Raw genomic sequence first — 19,954 nt, forward strand, 5'->3', positions numbered from 1 at the left:
CCATCTCTCTCATAGGTTAACTTTGGGACTGCCTTTAAACATGATTAAAGCTTAGCTTTCCTTTGGGAGCAGATAGAAATGTGGAGTTTGGGATCTCTGAACTCACAATTTAAAAATACATCTTTTGGTAAAGTTGATTTTGAGATTGTGTGTTTGAAAGTGTCACTTTTGGAAGGTGGGCATTTTCTTGCTTGAACCATTTTTGTGACTCTGCCTGTTTGTGGATTCCCTGTCTGGGTTAGTTTGACAGTTGAGCTGTTTGCACCTCTCTCCAGACAGTGACACAAAGGGGGCTGGGGTGTAGCCTGCATATTTTGATGAACCATCTGTGCTAGGAGGGAAGGAAGGAGTGGTCACTCACACCTAAAAGGGCTGTGCCTGCCCTCACACAATGCAGTCTCCAACCCACTGGTGTGTGTCTGAAACCTTGCCTGGGCAAGGCAGGATTTCACAAACAAGTGAGTCTTTCCTTTGAAGTAAGCCTACTTCAAAGGCCAAAATGGGTATAAGAAGAGGACCCAAAACCACAGACTTTAGACACTTCTTGGGGTAGACACTCTACCTCACAGACACTTCTGGACAAGAAACCTGCTGGTGAAGAATCCCTGAACCAGACCTGCCGAGAGGAACTGGCTGGCTACCCAAAGGACTCACTGGGACTGTTTTTCTGACAAGGACTGCTGCCTTGCTGTTGCCCTGTTGCCTTGCTGCTCTCTGGCTGTGGTGAGAAGTGCTCTCCAAGGGCTTGGATAGAGCTTGCCTCCTGTTCCCTGAAGTCTCAGGACCAAAAAGACTTCACTCCTCCAATTTGACTACTTGTGCAGTGAAAATTAGACGCACAGCCTGCTAAAAATGATGCACAGCCTGCCCTGTGGTGAGAAATTCACCGCACGCCGAACCAGAACGACGCAGCCCGACTTCGCAGGTAGAAGATCGACGCATCACCTGTGTTGTGACCGGAACTTTGACGCAAGACCCACCGGATAGATGCACAGTCAACCCAGGACGACTCAGCCCGACTTCCAGAGAGGAATCGACGCAGCGCCTGCCGTGCGGGAGAAAATTCCACCCAATGCCCACTGGATCGACGCAGCGCCTGTGACTTCGCTCTGCAAGCCCAGGATTTCACGCACAGACCCCAGGAGGCCAGAAAACCCCACAACCCAAAGAGGAACTAAGCCCCCGTGCCGGAAATCGACGCAAAGCCATCCCCTGCGCGGAAAATAACTACACAAGTCCTTGTGCGAAGGGGTGAAGCCAAGGCACACCTCCCTGTTTCCACGCAACGCCTCCTCTGCGGTCCCTTGCAGAGATTTTGAACGCAAACCAGGTACTTTGTGCTTGCAAGAGACCTTTATTGTTTTTAAGAGACATTTACTTGTTTTTAAAAGACTTAAGACACTTTGCATCACTTTTACAGTGATATCTCAACATCTACTTATTGCATTTTAGTAGTTTTGACCTGCATCTTATCAGATAAATATTATATATTTTTCTAAACACTGTGTGGTGTATTTTTGTGGTGCTGTCTGATGTTATTGTGTGATGTATTGCACAAATACTTTACACATTGCTTTCTACGTTAAGCCTGACTGCTCAGTGCCAAGCTACTAGAGGGCGGGCACAGGATAATTTTGATTGTGTGTGACTTACCCTGACTAGATTGAGGCTCCATACTTGGATGGAGGTAACCTGACTGCTAACCAAGGACCCCATTTCTAACATTGGTGATCAGCGGCGAGGATAGGACTTGTATTTGTGCAGTGACATACAGTAGCTAAGTACTTCACTACTGTTGGACTTTCTTGCTTATGCAAGGTCATCCCCAATCTTTTTGCCTCCTGCCTCCTATTTTTTCTGACCTGTTGCTGTTGGCTTTTGAACTCTGAGCACTTTACCACTGCTAACCAGTGCTAAAGTGCTTATGCTCTCTGTGTAAATTGTATTGTTGATTGGTTTATCCATGATTGGTATATTTGATTTACTAGTAAGTCCCTAGTAAAGTGCACTAGAGGTGCACAGGGCCTGTAAATCAAATGCTACCAGTGGGCCTGCAGCACTGGTTTTGCCACCCACATAAGTAGCTCTGTAATCATGACTCAGACCTGCCACTGCAGTGTCTGTGTGTGCAATTTGTAACTGTAAATTCGTCTTGGCAAGTGTACCCACTTGCCAGGCCTAAACCTTCCCTTTTCTTACATGTGAGGCACCTCTAAGGTAGGCCCTAGTTAGTCCCAAGGGCTGGGTGCAGTGTATGGTTAAGGTAGGACATATAGGCCCTCATTCTGACCCTGGCGGTTTGTAACCGCCAGGGCATAGGGCAGAGGAAGCACCGCCAACAGGCTGGCGGTGCTTCCGGGGCTATTCTGACCGCGGCGGTAAAGCCGCGGTCAGAAAAGGGGAACCAGCGGTTTCCCGCCGGTTTTCCCCTGCCCCAGGGAATCCTCAAGCAGCGCCGCCATGGGGATTCCGACCCCCTTCCCGCCAGCCTCTTCCTGGCGGTTTACACCGCCAGGAAGAGGCTGGCGGGAACGGGTGTCGTGGGGCAGACACTGAAAATTGCGACGGTTGCCACTGCACCCGTCGCACCCCAGCAAATCCACCGGCTCCATTCGATGCCGGCTTCATCTTTGCTGGGGCTTTCCCGCTGGGCCGGCGGGCAATCTGCTTGAGATCGCCCGCCGGCCCAGCGGGAAAGTTGTGATCACCGCCGCGGTCATTTGACCGCAGTGCGGTGTTTGGGCGGAATGACCCCCATAGTGATGTGTTTTATATGTCCTGACAGTGAAATATTGCTAAATTTGTTTTTCACTGTTGCAAGGCCTGTCCCTCTCATAGGTTAATATGGGGACTACCTTTAAATCTGATTAAAGTGTAGATTCCCTTTGGGAGCGGATGGACATGTGGAGTTTGGGGTCTCTGAGCTCACTATTTAAAAATACATCTTTTAGTAAAGCTGATTTTAAGATTGTGTGTTTGAAAATGCCACTTTTAGAAAGAGGGCATTTTCTTGCTTATACCATTTCTGTGACTCTGCCTGTTTGTGGATTCCCCGTCTGGGTCAGTTTGACAGTTGGGCTGGTTGCACCTCACACTAGACAGTGACACAAAGGGAGCTGGGGTGTAGTATGCATTTCCTGATGAGCCATCTTTGCTAGGAGTGGTCACTTCCACCTGAAAGGGCTGCGCCTGTCCTCACACAATGCAGTCTCCGACCCCCTGGTGAGTGTCTGGGGCCTGGCCTGGGCAAGGCAGGATTTCACATTCAGAAGAGACTTTACTTTGAAGTAGGCCTACTTCAAAGGAGAAATTGGGTATAAGAAGGACACCCAAAACCACAGACTTTAGAAACCCTTCTGGAAACAAGAGGAACCTCTGCCTGGAGAAGAGCTGAAGAGCTGAGGAAGAAGAGCTGCCCTGCTTGTGACTGTGCTTTGTGGAGCTATCCTGCAGCTGCTGCTTCTGCCGGAGTAAGAGGGCAAAGACTAGACTTTGTGGCCTTCCATCTTGAGAAGAAATCTCCAAGGGCTTGATTTAGAGCTTTGCCTCCTGTTGTTTGAAGTCTCAGGGACAGCAAAGACTTCACTCTGCCAGCACCTGGAGTCTCTGGAGAGACTCCTACTCTGTCCTGTCGTGCCCATCCAGGTCCTGAGACCCTGAAAGGAGAAGCTTGCATCCTAAAGACAAGGAAATCTACACACAGAGCGGCATGCGGGGAAAAGATTGATGCAACTCCAATCTGCGGCTGAAGAAACGACCTGCCACCGGCTCCGCAGCTGAGAATCGACACTCACAGGAAACGCGACTGAAGAATCGACGTACGGAGCAGGAGAAACGACGTGTAGCATCGTTGACGGAGGCTGGGAGATCACAACCCGTGCTGCGGGGTTTTCGGATCATCATGCGGCTGGATTTCCGACTCAAGAACTGCTGGGTGTGGAAAAACAACGCAAGGCCTGCCCGGACCCGAGAGTGCTGACCGGATCGACGCATCGCTCTCCTGCGGAGACAAGAAACGATGCGCTCGACCCGGCAAGAGAAGAAATGATGCAAGGTCCCGCTCGTGAGTGGAATCAACGCATCGCAAGCCCTTTTTGACGCGCACTCGCCCGTGCGGGGTTATTTTTGACGCACCCAAGGTACTTTTTCACGCTGACAGCGTTAGTGTGTGTTTGAAACTACTTAAAGACTATTTTTGATTTTTAATTGATAACTTGACTTGTGTATTGTGGATGTTTGTCAATTTGGTCTTGTTTTGTTTAGATAAATATTTCCTATTTTTCTAAACTGGTGTTGTGTCATTTTGTTGTGTTTTCATTAAATTACTGTGTGTGTTCGTACAAATACTTTACACCTAGCACTCTGAAGTTAAGCCTACTGCTCTGCCAAGCTACCAAGGGGGTAAGCAGGGGTTAGCTGAGGATGATTCTCTTTTACCCTGACTAGAGTAAGGGTCCTTGCTTGAACAGGGGGTAACCTGACTGTCAACCAAAGACCCCATTTCCAACAACTACCTACCAACAGTTGAAGGTCAACTTGATTTTTCCTCTTTTTGCTTTTGGTTCTCTGATGTCCTCCTGGATATATTGTTGACATTTCTTTGGACTTTGGTTTTGGGTTTTGCCTGTTGCACCTTACCAGATTAACAATGGATCCCAGCTTCACAGAAGACTACGATGAGTCAAACCTTGTCCCTGTCGAATCCCTCACCAAGGCTGAGCTGAGGGTGCTTTGCAGAGAAAGGGGGCTGGCTATGTCAAGGAGATCCACTAAGATGGAACTGCTGTATAGCTTTGTAGCCTGGGGGGAAGCACAGTGGGCAGAGGAACAGGGAGCAAAGAACCAAAGGAGTAATGGCCCTAAGAAGGGTTATGAGGAGGAGGACTACTCAGATGAGGAAAGAGAACCAGTGAATGATGAATGGCTCATAGCTCAGGAGCGGAGTCTGGAAGAGCTAGATGATGAGATTGAGAGGGCGGAGGCAGAGAGAGCCTTAGCCCTGGAAAAAGAAAGGATTACAGCTCAGGAGCTGAGCTGTGACGAGTGGAAACTGGAAGCCATAAGGGCTGAGTCCAGTTCAGATGGTGGCAGCAAAAATATTTTATCCAGTACTGCTGAAGAAGTGCACATGCCCAGAGATGTGGTGCCCTACTTGAAGAAGGAAGTTGACACACACCAGGAGGTTCAGAAGTATGAGGTAGTTCCCGTTATGCACAGGGTCCCTGAGGAGGAATGGGGAACTGGCACAGTGAGTTATATTCATACTGGGGAAGGGACACTTTACTGGCTCTAGAGAAGAGTGACAGGGAGAAGGGTTCCCCCTGGTAGAAGTCCTGGTTATGGAGTGTGGAGACATCCCAGAAGAGTGTGGGTTGAGTGTCAAGGACAGTCAGATACTATCTCACCAGTCTCAGGAGGGTGATGTGAAGTGCTTTTTCAAGGCTGAGTCATTGGATGGTTGGGTGAAGGGTACTCTGGTTTATACATGTGAGGGGCTGAGTGATGTAATTGCTGGAGAGCATATGTCGAGTCCTTATTTTCCAGAGATACGCCAACACCAGGTGAAGTGTGAGTTCTCTGACCCCAGGGAGCCTATAATGGAGGCAGACCTCTGGGTGAGTACCAGAGAGTCTGAAGAGGCATTTGGGGGTGCTCCTGAAGGGAGAGGTCTAGGTGTTTCCCAACCAGGTGAGGTGGGAAAGGATTGCAGTGTCCCAGGTAGGTCCCTGTGTAGTGGGATGGGTGAGGGACCCCATGTTCAATCTCAGTGGAGAGGGAATGGGCTGAGGCCCAGGGTGCCTGAGATACGGTCCAAGGTCCTGGAGGGTTCCATGAGGGAGCACCAGGAGGGGAGCCTAGCCTATACCATAGGGCCACCTGTTGAGGGAGATCCCACAGTGCCAGAAGAACTTGTGGGGGTGGCTGTAGCCATCATCCCACCAGTTCTGGTGTCTAGCAGTACCACTCATAGTGAGGGGGTGCAGAAGTCCAAAGTGTTGAGAGGGGGCTGCGGACCCCAGTGGGGTACCTGGAGGGTAGGGGTCAGCTCTGAGAGCAGGGAACCCCAGGAATGACCGAGGTGGCTTTGGGGGATCCAGACTCTGCCAGATGGACAGAGGTCAGGAGACCTGCGCCAGGCAGACTCTTGTGTGGCCCTTGGGATGGTGTGTCACTTGTGGGGGGTGAGTGTGCCCCCCAGGAAGTCCTGGCATGCCAAGCAACAGTTCAACCTCAGGGTGGTGACTCTAGTTTGGATGACCAGGTTCAGGGGTTACACTCTGACCTGGTGGGGGGCCAGTGTGCTCCACAAGAATTCCTGGTGTGCCAGGCTATGGTTCAACCTCAGGGTGGTGACTCTGGGTTTAAGGACCAGGTTCAGAGGGTAAACTCTGACCTGGTGGGGGGTAGGTGTGCCCCACAGGAAGTCCTGGTTTGCCAGGCCGTAGTCCAGTCTGAGGGTACAGACCCTGGACTGGAAGGCCAGGTTCAGGGTGTTCCCACTGACCTAGAGGAAGGGTCTACTGCTAACAGTGCCCCTACCATGTTATCTTCTGGGGGTGCCACTCCTAGTTGGGGGGGGGTTCAGGGCCCCAGAAGGGAGGGGACAGGGAGGGAAGCCTCACCCCTGGCCCTAGTACAACCTGAAGGTACAGAACCCTGGTTGGAAGGCCAGTTGCAGGTTAACACCCCTGCACTGGTGGTGGAATTGTGCAAGACTGCTTCTGTAAGCACCCTGACAATTTTGGACTCTGGGGGTGCCGCTGCAGGAGGGAGGGTACAGAGCCCCAGAGGGGAGGACCAGGGTCAGGCTCTCATCCTTGACCTGGTGGAAGGGAAAGTGGTCAAAGGGTGCCAAGCACCTGGGGCTCCCACCCCCCACTCTCATCAGTCACAGTGGTTAGAGAGTCTTGAGAGGCCTGGAGCCTGGCTCTCAACCCTTACAGCTGTCAGTGGCCACTGTGGCTTGCTGTCCTGGTGGACATAGTTGAACCTGGGGGGGAGACAAGAGTCATACACCGGGAGTGGGGTGGGCAACACCATTGTGTTGGCCCTGGTAGTATTATCCGGCCCCTGGGACAGGTCTGTGAGCAAAGTAAGGTTAGGTGCTGCACAGATAGTATCCGCAGGAGAGGAGAAAGGTTCCCCATGGGTAAGCTTAGTGGGCCCTGACAGTATGGACCGAGGGATCCAACTGGAGTCAGGAAGGCATAGAACTGGAACATGCCCCTGCTGTTGTGGGCCTGGGTCCTTGTTCTATCGCCTTAATCACGGAAGTACATCAGGATAGTGATTGATGTCCCCTGGCTTTAGGCTGGTGGTGGGTCATGTTGGACCTGCCCCTCCTTTTTGCTGGGTCATCCCCAAACTTTTTGCCTCCTTCCTCCTATTTTTCCTGACCTGTTTTTGTTGGCTTTTGAACTCTGAGCACTTTACCACTGCTAACCAGTGCTAAGGTGCATATGCTCTCTGTGTAAATTGTACTGTTAATAGGTTTATCCATGATTGGCATATTTGATTTGCTAGTAAGTCCCTAGTAAAGTGCACTAGAGGTGCCCTGGGCCTGTAAATCAAACGCTACTAGTGGGCCTGCCGCACTGATTGTTCCACCCACATAATTAGCTCTGTAATCATGTCTCAGACCTGCCAGTGCAGTGTCTGTGTGTGCAGTTTAAACTGTTTACCCATTTGCCAGTCCTAACTCTTCCCTTTTCCTACATATAAGACACCCCTAAGGTAGGCCCTAGGTAGCCCCATGGGCAGGGTGCAGTGTATGGTTAAGGTAGGGCATATACCATTGTGTTTTATATGCCCTGACAGTGAAATACTGCGAAGTTCGGTTTTCACTGTTGCAAGGCCCATCTCTCTCATAGGGTAACATGGGGACTGCCTTTAAACATGATTAAAGCATAGCTTCCCTTTGGGAGCAGATAGACATGTGGAGTTTGGGACCTTTGAACTCACAATTTAAAAATACATCTTTTGGTAAAGTTGGTTTTTAGATTGTGTGTTTGAAAGTGCCACTTTTGTAAGGTGGGCATTTTCTTGCTTGAACCATTTTTGTGACTGTCTGTTTGTGGATTCCCTGTCTAGGTTAGTTTGACAGTTGGGCTGTTTGCACCTCTCTCCAGACAGTGACACAAAGGGTCTGGAGTGTAGCCTGCATATTTTAATGAGCCATCTGTGCTAGGAGGGAAGGGAGGAGTGGTCACTCGCACCTGAAAGGGCTGTGCCTGCTCTCACACAATGCCTGTGCAAGGCAGGATTTCACAAACAAGTGAGACTTTCCTTTGAAGTAAGCTTACTTCAAAGGCCAACATGGGTATAAGAAGAGGACCCAAAACCACAGACTTTAGACACTTCTTGGGGTAGACACTCTACCTCACAGACACTCCTGGACAAGAAACCTGCTGGTGAAGAATCCCTGAACCAGACATGCATAAAAGGACCTGGCTGGCTGCCCAAAGGACTCACTGGGACTGTTTTTCAGACAAGGACTGCTGCCTTGCTGTTGCCCCGCTGCCTTGCTGCTCTCTGGCTGTGGTGAGAAGTGCTCTCCAAGGGCTTGGATAGAGCTTGCCTCCTCTTCCCTGAAGTCTAAGGACCAAAAAGACTTCACTCCTGCAACTGGACTCTTTGTGCGGTGAAAGTTCAATGCACAGCCTGCTAAAAACGATGCACAGCCTGCTACGTGGTGAAAAATTCACTGCATGCCGAACCTGAACGACGCAGCCCCTGTTTTGCGACTGAAACTTCGACGCACGGCCCATTGGATCGACGCACAGCTGACCCGGGACAACGCAGCCCAGCTTCCAGAGAGGAATCGACACAGCACCTGCCATGCGGGAGAAAATTCCACACAACACCCACTGGATCGACACAGCACCTGTGACTTCGCTCCGCTATCCCAGGATTCCACGCACAGACTCCAGGGCACCAGAAAACCCTGTAACCCAAAGAGGAACCAAGTCTGCGTGCCAGAAAATCGACGCAAAGCCTTCCCGTGCGTGAAAAATAACGACGCAAGTCCATGTGCGAAGGGGTGAAACCAACGCACCCCCCCGTTTTCCACGCATCGCCTCCTCTGCAGTCCCCTGTTGAGATTTTGAACGCAAACCAGGTACTGATGGCTCAGTGAATAGCTCTAGACTGTTGTCACAACATTTTACAGTGCACACGCTCTTCTCAGAAGAAGTTATACAACATTGTGCAGAGATGCTGTCAAAGTTGACTATTGCTTTAAGCAAGACTGCCGGTTTAGGGATGACAGCCCTTTTGTTCGTAGGTGACTAAGCCAATCCTACAACAAGTCGCAACTGTCGGCCCAACCCTCCCGGCTCACAAGCAGTACCTCACCAAAAACCCAAATAGTAAACGGTGATTTCTGGCAACCTTTACGCATGGACTCAAGAGTATGATATCTTAGGAAAGTCGTGGTTAAACTGAGATTACCTTATCCTCACATGAGCAACATGTCTCAGTCACACAGAGGCAATGAAGAATTGTAAAAATGAGAGTCATGAATACAAAGACCCCCACCATCTTGCAATAACATGAACTGTAAAATAGATGTGGATTGAAGCCTAATAGCCGAGCATGATTAACCTAATCTCTAAACTAAAGAAATCTAGGTGTGTCAAACTTAATCTGCCAGTACCAGGTCCATGAGAAGAGCCCCCCAACTCTTGGTACCTTAGAATGAGGTTTCTAGATCAGACTCCCTGCAGACACGAAGGCTGGGTCCAGGCGACCTGCAGCATAGATAGGGTCACTGGCATCTGGTAGGAATCCCTCTGATAGCACTACGTGAGATGTATTTATACAGATCGTACAGGACCCCTGACACAGATATGTTCCCAAACAATAGATAAGAAAGCATGCTTGGGGTGGCGATTATTCAAACAAATCCCTGAAAAAGTACTTTATGTTACTGTCACATGTAAGTGGGAAAGTACATGATGTGAATACCTACGTATATCGCTTATCTTTGATGCTGATATTGTGGCCTTCACAGAGTGGCACTGATAATGTGAAATAAAAACATCTTCCTAACTTTAAACATAGCAGCCATCTTGGAAGAAATAATTAAATAAATGTGCTAAAACAGAGCAAGCTAAGTAGGTTAAAAGTCACTAGATGACGGGGCACAGGCCTGCAAGCCAGAAGGCTAAGCTAAACACCTGATTGCCATTAAAACTAAATAGGATCCACTACAATGCTGTTTTACATTTAGATGCCCCACCGATCTTTAGATGGTACAGTGGCATAAGAATTGCATGGCCTAGTGGCATAAGAATTGCATCTTTTTTTCATCTGTCCCTGCAATCACAAAAACTCTGGTCAAAATGAATGATAGGGGTAAAAGACAAGAAGTTTCTGGCAAATACAGGTTGGAGGAAAGATAGTAAACAATGAAAGTGCAGAGTGCAGGGCACAAGGGAGCTGTAAGAGACAGAGGGCCTCATTCCGACCCTGGCGGTCATGGACCGCCAGGGCCGGGGACGGAGGAAGCACCGCCAAGAGGCTGGCGGTGCTTCTGGGGCAATTCTGACCGCGGCGGTAAAGCCGCGGTCAGAAAAGGGAAACCAGCAGTTTCCCGCCGGTTTTCCCCTGCCCCAGGGAATCCTCCACGGCGGCGCTGCAAGCAGCGCCGCCATGGGGATTCCGACCCCCTTCCCGCCAGCCTGTTCCTGGCGGTTTACACCGCCAGGAAGAGGCTGGCGGGAACGGGTGTCGTAGGGCCCCTGGGGGGCCCTGCGGGCACTGCAGGGGCCCCCTAACAGGGCCCCATTAAGATTTTCAGTGTCTGCAAAGCAGACACTGAAAATCGCGACGGGTGCCACTGCACCCGTCGCACACCAGCAACTCCGCCGGCTCCATTCGGAGCCGGCTTCATCGTTGCTGGGGCTTTCCCGCTGGGCGGGCGGGCGGCCTTTTGGCGGTCGCCCGCCAGCCCAGCGGGAAAGTCTGAATGATCGCCGCGGTCATTTGACCGCGGTACGGTCTTTTGGCGGGCGGCGCCCGCCGCCCGCCGGGGTCGGAATGACCCCCAGAGTGTTAGATATTGGGTTCCTAGTTGGTTAGGCTAGGCGCCTGTGTAAGGGCTGTCTGGAATGTATGCACAAAGCCCAGCTGTCACTTTAGCCTAGACATGGATTGGAGTCAGGCTGCAAAGCGCAAGAGTAATATGCACAGAGAAATGCCCACTTTCTAGAAGTGACATTTCTACAATGGAAATAAAAAAACACTTACACCAATAAGCAGCATTTATCACTACCAATCCAAACATACTAAACATGGCCACGCGGTGCCTCATAGATCAGAAAACACCACTTAGACATACGCAAGGGCATTCCCAATACATATCAATGAGAAAGACAGCATTCACAGCAGTGAGAAACCAAACAGGCTGTTTGTCACTACCAGGACATGTCACACAATAAGGCACGTGTCCTACCTTTTACCTACACAGCACCCTGCCCATAGGGCTAACTAGGGCCTACCTTAGGGGTAACCTATATGTAGTAAAAGGGGATTTCCACACCTGGCAAGTAAATTTAGATGCCAGGCCACTGTGACTATTAACTAAACACACAGACCCGGCGGTGACAGGCCTGAGACAGGTTTGAAAGGCTACTTCTGTGTATGGCGCAAGCCCACTAGTAGCATTTAATTTACAGGCCCAGGGTATAAGGGATACCACTGTACAAGGGACTCACAGGTAAATTAAATGTGCCAATCAGGTGTAAGCCAATTATACCATGTTTTCAAGGGAGAGCACATGCACTTTAGCTCTGATCAGCAGTGATAAAGTGCCCAGAGTCCTAGAGCCAACAAAAAGTGGTCAGAAAAACAGGAGGAGGAAGGCAACACGCTTGGGGGTGACACTGCTAAAAGGGCCAGGTCCAACACAGAGAAACAAGGTGTTAGACCTGTCAAGCCTAAGGTGGTCTTCCCCCAAACTTTCTGCCTTACTGCTCCTTTTTTGATGGTCTTGTTTCTGTTGGCCTTAGGACTCTATTCAACTTGCCACTGCTAAGTACTGCAAATGTGTGGGTGCTCTCATCTCTAAACATGGTAAAATTGGCTTATTCCCAGTTGGGACATTTAATTTATTTGTAATTCCCTAGTGAAGCTGTATAACATGTACCCAGGGCCTGTAATTTAAATGCTACTAGTGGGCCTGCAGCACCTATTGTGCCACCCACTTAAGTATCTCTTTAAATATGCAGCAGACGTGCAATTGCAGCCTGCATGTGCAGTTTTTAAACTGACATTAAGACCTGGCCAGAAAACCTTTTGCCAGGCCTAAACCTTCCTTTTTATTACATATAAGTCACCCTCAAATAGCCCATTGTGCCAGATGCAGTGCAATTAAATAGTTGAACATGTACCTTTAACCTTTACAAGTCCTGGTAAGGAAAAACTCATACATTCATTTTCACTACTGCCACTACTGCAAGGTCTGTCTCTCTCATAGGATAACATTGGGTTAACTTATTATGTTTAATGAGTGATACATTTCAATTAGGGGCAGATAGGAATGCCGAGTTTGGTGTCTAAAGATTTGGAATTTAAAACTCTCCTCAGTGTTAAATCCGGATTTTAAGTCATAATCCTGAACATGCCACTTTTAGAAATCTGGAATTTTCTTGTCCTAACCATTTTTTTGCCTGTGTCCTGGGTCACATGACTAGGTCTAATTGGCAGTTGGTCTTTGTGTATTGCTCCCAGACAGTGAGACAAAGGGATAATAGGTGCTAGCAGGATGGGCCATTTCTCATTTTATGAGGTGGAGAAGCTGCCACCCACGGAACTTGTACATCATGAAGGCTCTGTCTGAGCACAATCACTGCTCATGCTTGCTTTTGTAATTTTGTTGATTGTTTTGCTGATTAAATGATTCAAATTGCTTAGTGGTGGGTCCCCGGAGTCCAATAAATGGCTCAGTTGGAGTCCTAAATCTCGAAATTAATTTTGAGAGGGGCCCTGGATTCTAGTAAGGATTAAGTGAGGGTCCGCAGAAGTCAAAAGGTTAAGAACCACTGCCATTCACTATCCTATATTGCGATTGAATGGCAGCGTGCACTAAGAGAAACCAAAAGTATAAAGTGATTTAGGTCTCTCCCATTTGCCCTGTGACCTCTCTTAGCTACTCAGTTCCAAATTTTTGTTGACTCCACAGAGCAGCAGTAACAGACTTCACCCATCAACTAGGTGCAAATATTCTATCCATCATCACATTTTTACAGCATCCACATAAAACACCCTACAGCATTTCCACTCAACACATGTATTCCCAGACACATCATGGCACATCATCATCTCTGTTCTTTATGCACAGGACAAATCAGTTTTGCCAAGTCACTACAGACTCCAACCATGAAGAGCACTGACCATGGCATACATGTGTGATTGCAGCACTATACTCACAGGCCTCCTCAAAAAGAAATAAATCAACTCAAAAGATTACAGAATTAGGCAGGCAGATTCTGGTTAAATCTGAAGACAAAACAATGTAGAACATCAGCTCTGTAGCTCCATCTTTGGCAATCAGTCGAATATGAATAACATTTTGAAACCATTGCAACATCAATAAGAACGCTTTTGAAATAGATCTAATCGTCTTGTCCAATAACCCTGAAACGCAATACTATCAATACACCACGTTCATGAAATCCCTCAGACTTGGACTTCCACCCATCTCTGCCGGAATTCTGACACCTGTCAACCTGTACACCAGTGCTTTTCACAACCATACCACTTTGGGAAATGTGCCATAATGCTGTTCAGAAGATCCCTGAAACATCCATAAATCAGCATTACTCGCCTCTTATGCAAATTACTCAAATCTTTATGAAGATGTCTCCTTTGCTGGGGTCAGTGGATTCCCCTTGTTCAATCTTGACCATTGGTCAACTACAACTTAATGCATCGAAAACTGAAGAAATCTGTACAGATGCTAGACTGGCTACATTTGCTAACTTTCAGGTACTCCCATACCGGTGTTATGTACAACCAAGACCTGTACTTCCCACAGCTAATAACGCCCAGGCTCCAGAAGACAACCATACATTAAACAAGATTAAGAGAGAGGCAAGTGACTTAAAGTGCGCTCTACAGAGAAGACACAAGCAGAAGATCAAGGTAAGGTGAAGGCGATTCCAAAGAAAAGAAGAAGATGGAACAATGTAAAGTTTTAACTCAAAGTAATGCTTTGTATAACTAAGAAACTGGAAATCTGGAATTTTTCCTCAATGCGAAGATGGCATTTGAAGATCAAATCACTGCTCTGCTTACAAACTTCCTTTTTGGTAAACTCTTCTTTTGAAACTGATGTCTGGCTGTTCTCTGATTAGAGGGCAATTGTTTAAAAGCTGCTCGTCCTCCCTGTTGGGAGGATCGACTACCTAAGTGTCCGATGTAGCACCTACCTTACAATTCCTGTTACCAACCTTCGGATATTGCAAATAACAGAGCCACACTGCTAAGGAGATCAAAAAGGTGTCTTCATGTCTCAGAGGTCAGAGACATTTCTCATATGACTATTCACTAGTAAACATTTGAAAGTATGGCTTCTTGATTAACAATGCTTGCATAGCATGATTCAGGCTATTTACCCATTATGCTTTATCATTTTACACCCACGAAAGTGCTGTGGTGGGCTGATCACTTGCGGATAGTATTATACTAAATATTAAGTTAGGACTGAGAGTTTAAAATATTTTTTCTGCAGTCCTGCCAAAAGGTATAATTGTATTTTATGGTATATTTGATCAAGCTCTATGATGAGGGTTTTAGAAAGCATCAGAAATCCCTGCTGTTTGAAGTTTGAAGTAGGCGGTAGTGCATTATTCGCTAGTTCTGTTGGAATATAAATATGTGCGCAATCAAGCAAACACTACACAATAATGAAAATATTAAATAAATTACACCATGAAGAAAATCGAAAGCAGTAGACCATGTATTTGCTATTTTAGGGATGAACTAATTCTCACATTGGCCACATCCAGCCCCAAGTAAAGAAGCAACACACTCTGCCTCAAAAGTCTGCCGGCCGTTTTATCTCCTGTTATTCAATGACTTTTATTCAGTTTATCTGTCAAAACTTTAAGCAAATATCACATGCCACTATACCTTGCGATTCTTCCCAAACTCTCCTGCCGTGCTCATCGGCGTCTCCCCTTCTCTCCAAGTTTATCACTTTATTGTGTCGCTGTGAAACGACCTGGTATTGTGATGTAAATGTTTCAGACACGATTTAGTAGCTAAAGTGGTATTTTTTACATTCAGCTAAGCATTCAATCATCGTTCAGCTCGTGTGTTCCGCTACGAAGTGCACCAAGCAAATTAGTACCATTTTGAAGCTCCAGACAAGAAGGGGTCCAGCCTAAACAATCGTTTACCCTTGGTAACAATCAATCCTAAATGTGTTTTACTGAGTGGACCTATGTGTAGGTCAGTGATCTTCAATCGGTGGGCTGCACCTCCTATACGACAAACAAATAGACATGTCACACAAGGGAGTGGTGGCATCCACAGAGTAAAGACCTGGATGAATTTTCACTCAGGCTCTGCTCTGTCTTGTTTTGCACGTCTTGCCTAACATTAGTGCTAGAGTTTTTTCTGTCTAGCCTCTGGTGCGCTGCACTGCTTGAAAGGAAAAGGGCATGAATGGACCGTATTTAACATTATGTAGAGCAGTCCTGTCCTTTCCTTTAGCTGGTGCCCTTTTGCCTGCCTAACCCCATCAAAGATACAAAGGTGCATGATGCAAAAGTGCCTGCATTGTAGCAGGATTGTTTTTGTGCAGGAAAGGGCACGTTCCAGCACAAAAAACAATCCTCTAAGGCATTTCCTCTTTCTATGTGTGCTGCAGAAACTGGAGAAATAAAGATATTTCTCCTCCTTGCGCCTCACCTGGGGAGGTATAGTATTTTTATGCATTCCCAGGTCTACTAGTAATGGTAAATCTGGGAATGTGCCAAAGTCTATGGGTGGATGCATGGGAACAACCAGACTCCACCCAGACTCCACCCATGGAATGCCTTACAGGGTCAGAGTAATGAAACACAGTGATTTGCTTTGTGTTACACTAGATTTATCAAGCCACGCAGGGCCATGCATGCAGCCCGGATTCCAAGTAACAGTGCGAATAGTCAATCAGTTGGCACATTGTTATGCTGTGTAATGTTATATGAATCCAGGCACTTGGGCAGGTGTACGGTTGTTTGGCCCCCAAGGTGCTTTTACGAAGAGCCAGGTCTTCAACTTCTTGTGGAACTGTGGAACTGAAGAAGTGAGTAGGAGACTCTGATGTGTTGAGGGAGATTGTTCCATGTCTTGGGTGCGATAGAAGAATGAGCGACCACCAGTTTTGCTTTTGCGGTTGCAGGGAAAGTGTATGAGTGAGAGTGAGGTAGAGCATAAGTGTGTGGTGGGTTGGTGAAAGTGGATGCTGCAGTTCAGTTATTCTGGCCCTGTGTTGTGTATGTGTGCATGAGAAGTTTTAATTGGTTGTGCTTGTGAATGGCGTTTAATACCATTTTTTAGATATTTATTTTGTCTTTATTTGTTAGATTATATATACAACTAAATATCAGTGATTGAAAGGTTTAAAGTAATTAGAGTCCAACTGAAAGCATGTGATGATCACTTCTATATGGACCTCGGCAATAAAAACATTTATTAAGCAGAGGTATGAGGCTTCTATACTTTTAGGGATTTGATTCAAACCTAGTATTGATGGACATCAATCTTCTGTTTGTTATTAAAATCCAAGGACCATTTCTCAAGCACTTGCTCAATATTAGTTGCTTGGACTGCAAAAAGCATGCTTTCAACTCAAAATACTTTTGATTGCAAAGTGAAATGACTGCTTGATTACTTTTAGAGTTAGTGGCATTTTCTGGAGCCATAAGTACAAAGTAGTATAAAGCAAAAGATCAAAGACTTGCTAAGTAGGTGTAATCATGATCCGACAGCACCATCTCCGATTTTTGAAGCACGCTTTTAATTTTCAGAACTGCAGATCCCTTCTGTAAATAGACTGAGCTCCTTTCATCTTATTTCTGTGTGTTTTTCTTAATGAGAAATGCTAGTATGTGTCAAAAGCATTGGGTTTCACGTGAGGACATTTCTTCAGTTAGGATGTTTACCACTGGCACAACATGAGTAGAGTCCGTCCCTGGACAAGAACCATAGAGATTATGTGCTGGATTGATCTCATATGAAAACTTTTAGAATTAATCCCTGTGTAAGTTCATACAGATCAGGTTGCGACGTGCTAGTCCTGATTAAAAGCAGATTCGAGCAATGCAAGCCTAAAAGTTCACTTTTTTCTTTACACAGCTCTATGATGTCTCAGTTAATCTAGGCTATTTGTTTTTTGATTGATTGTTTTTTAATTGTCATTGATTACTCGAACAATAACAAATAATGTTTTCCTCAATTAGTACAAGTATGCATGCTGTAAAGGTATATAAAAGTCCATGTTTCTTTTTAACATACATTATGCTGGGAGGCTACCAGGAGTGACACCAAATAATCATGTGTCAAGGGGAGGGAGAGGGAAAAACAGGACGAGAAAAAAGGGATGAAAACATAAGCGAGAAAAGGCGGCTGAGGACATTCAGAACAATTATTACATAAATCATCCTTAAAGTGAATACCGTTAGAGAGCAAACATTATTAATAAAATTGTGTCACTAAAATGCCATGTGAAATAACATGTATTAAAAGGCCTAACTGAAAAATGTGTGCTAGAAAAATAAACGTGATAGAAATGTGATTGCTCTGGAGTCAGCCACATTGAAGTTGGACATGACAAAATAATGTCCAATGAGATGTATTTTGCTTAATCATAATTAAATGTACTGACAAAAGAAGAATATTAACATGTATTACAACATTATTAGTTAGAAGTTATTATGAAATGTTTTATTCTTCATGTTTAGCATAAGTTAAAAAGCCCATATTTTAGCATTTTCTAGAGGCACGATTTTTTAAATGTTGCTGACTTCACTGAAATGTTTTGAAACATCTTGTGTGACTTGTGCAGTGGAAATTTCTGTCCTGCTTTTACTGCTCCTGTTTTATATTTCTTTCAGATAAAAATTGTTGGTGTTAAGTAATGAGCTTCAGTCCTCAAGGTTGTATTTCATGTTGCGTTCTGAAATTGTATTTAATCACAGAAGCTTCTGACCCGGAGACAGCCAGCGTAAACCAGTCCCAATATGCTCCATGATTTTTTATTGGCTACACACTAAACCACCTCATAATCCTGTCCAATAGAAGCTTAGTTAGTAACTTTTGGGACATTAATATTAAATGTGTTTCTGTCTTTGCCTATGATTCTATCAGTTCAAATACATTAAGGTCCAACTTTACTGAACTGTCTCCCCTTCCTGTCCTGATGCTGATAACTGAAGGCATGATGTTCCTGCGCTCTGCTGATGAAGACACAACTAATTGCTGATCCATTTAGGAGAGGTATAACCAATTTTCATTTGTCTTTCTTGCAGGTTTTTCTCCCTTAGAAAATCCAACCACTTATTTTGGTTAGCGCCAAAGTTAGATGTTTTCCAAATTAATTGTTGTCTTATTTTTATTCTTGCATGAAGCCCACACATGCCTTTCAAATTAGAGTAATAGTTAGGGATGCCTGATCCAATGTCTAAATTTGATTGTTTATTAAATGATTGTAATTAATTCAACTGCACAAGCTAAATGTATGCTGTTTCCATTTTTCACTTAATTCTGTTGCTATTATGCATTGTTCTTTTGGAGTGTCTAATGATAAATGCTTTAGCCAGATTGAGATTCTTTAGGCGTTTTGGACTGCCTGTGATGTTTTTGTACTTCTATCATTTGGTCTTGCGTATGATTTATGTGACTTTAGTATTGTTAATACAAGGGCAATAAATGTGTAAACTTTACTAAACTACTGTGGTGATTCATGACCACATAGGTCATGGTGTGTTTCAATTACTGACTCTAAATTGAATATATTTCAATTAGTGAATGATTTATTTTATATTTATAGTGTTTGGTTGGATGTTTTCTCACTCCTGTCTGAGTCCAAAGATCAGAGTTGATCTCTTGGGTAATAGGTGACTTACCCTATACGTGACACCTTCTCATAATAATATCTCACACAGCCAGAATTCAGTAGGAGAGGATGGTTTTGTCTCAATAGGAGGGAAACATCCTAGTTTTGATGCTTCTATCTCAATAGGAGAGAACTGAGAGATTTCCAATGCTTGTTGAAATTTTGATTTTTGGAAATTTGGTGTTGCCAATGGTTCCTTAGGTAAAATTTGTTTTTGCCAATGTTTGTTTTGATGAGATATGATATGTTCCCAGTGTTCTTATTGTTGTTTGATTTCTGAGTAGGGTTTGCGCTTGCAATGCTTTGTCAAATTCCAGGTGAATTGTGATGTATGAGAGAAGTAGGGAGTTTGCGTACTCCAACGTAGTTTGATTAGAGGTTTGCTTGCTCCAAAAGGTAAGTGTAGGGAAGTCATTCTGCTTCAAGTGAATGTCATGCTTTGTGCTAAAACAACTTCCCACATGGTTGTTAATGTACGCACCCTGCGTGGTCTAATTCTCTGGAGCATTGTACAAGTGTATGAGACACTTAATTGTTGTTACGACTTGTTTGCTGTGTTTGGTCAATCTGGTGCGGTTGACAAATAGTATTCCTAGTGTGTGTGTTAAGGGAGTCCTAGTTTGACAGATACTTGGTGAGTCCTGAGTGCATAAGGAGGATCTGGTATTAGTCAAGGATGAGATTTGCAGGTTGAATTTTATTTTGCAAGAGAAAAAACCATACATCGAAGGAGTAATTATCAGAGCTAAAAGCTGCAGTCGAAAATGCTGTAAGGCTTCCCAAGTGATTGTGCTCCTACCTGTAGTAAGCAGACGAGTTGGTTTGTTGATTTTTTTTTTTAAACTT

This window comes from Pleurodeles waltl, chromosome 4_1 (genome assembly GCF_031143425.1).
Source record: "Pleurodeles waltl isolate 20211129_DDA chromosome 4_1, aPleWal1.hap1.20221129, whole genome shotgun sequence".
Taxonomy (NCBI): Eukaryota; Metazoa; Chordata; class Amphibia; order Caudata; family Salamandridae; genus Pleurodeles; species Pleurodeles waltl.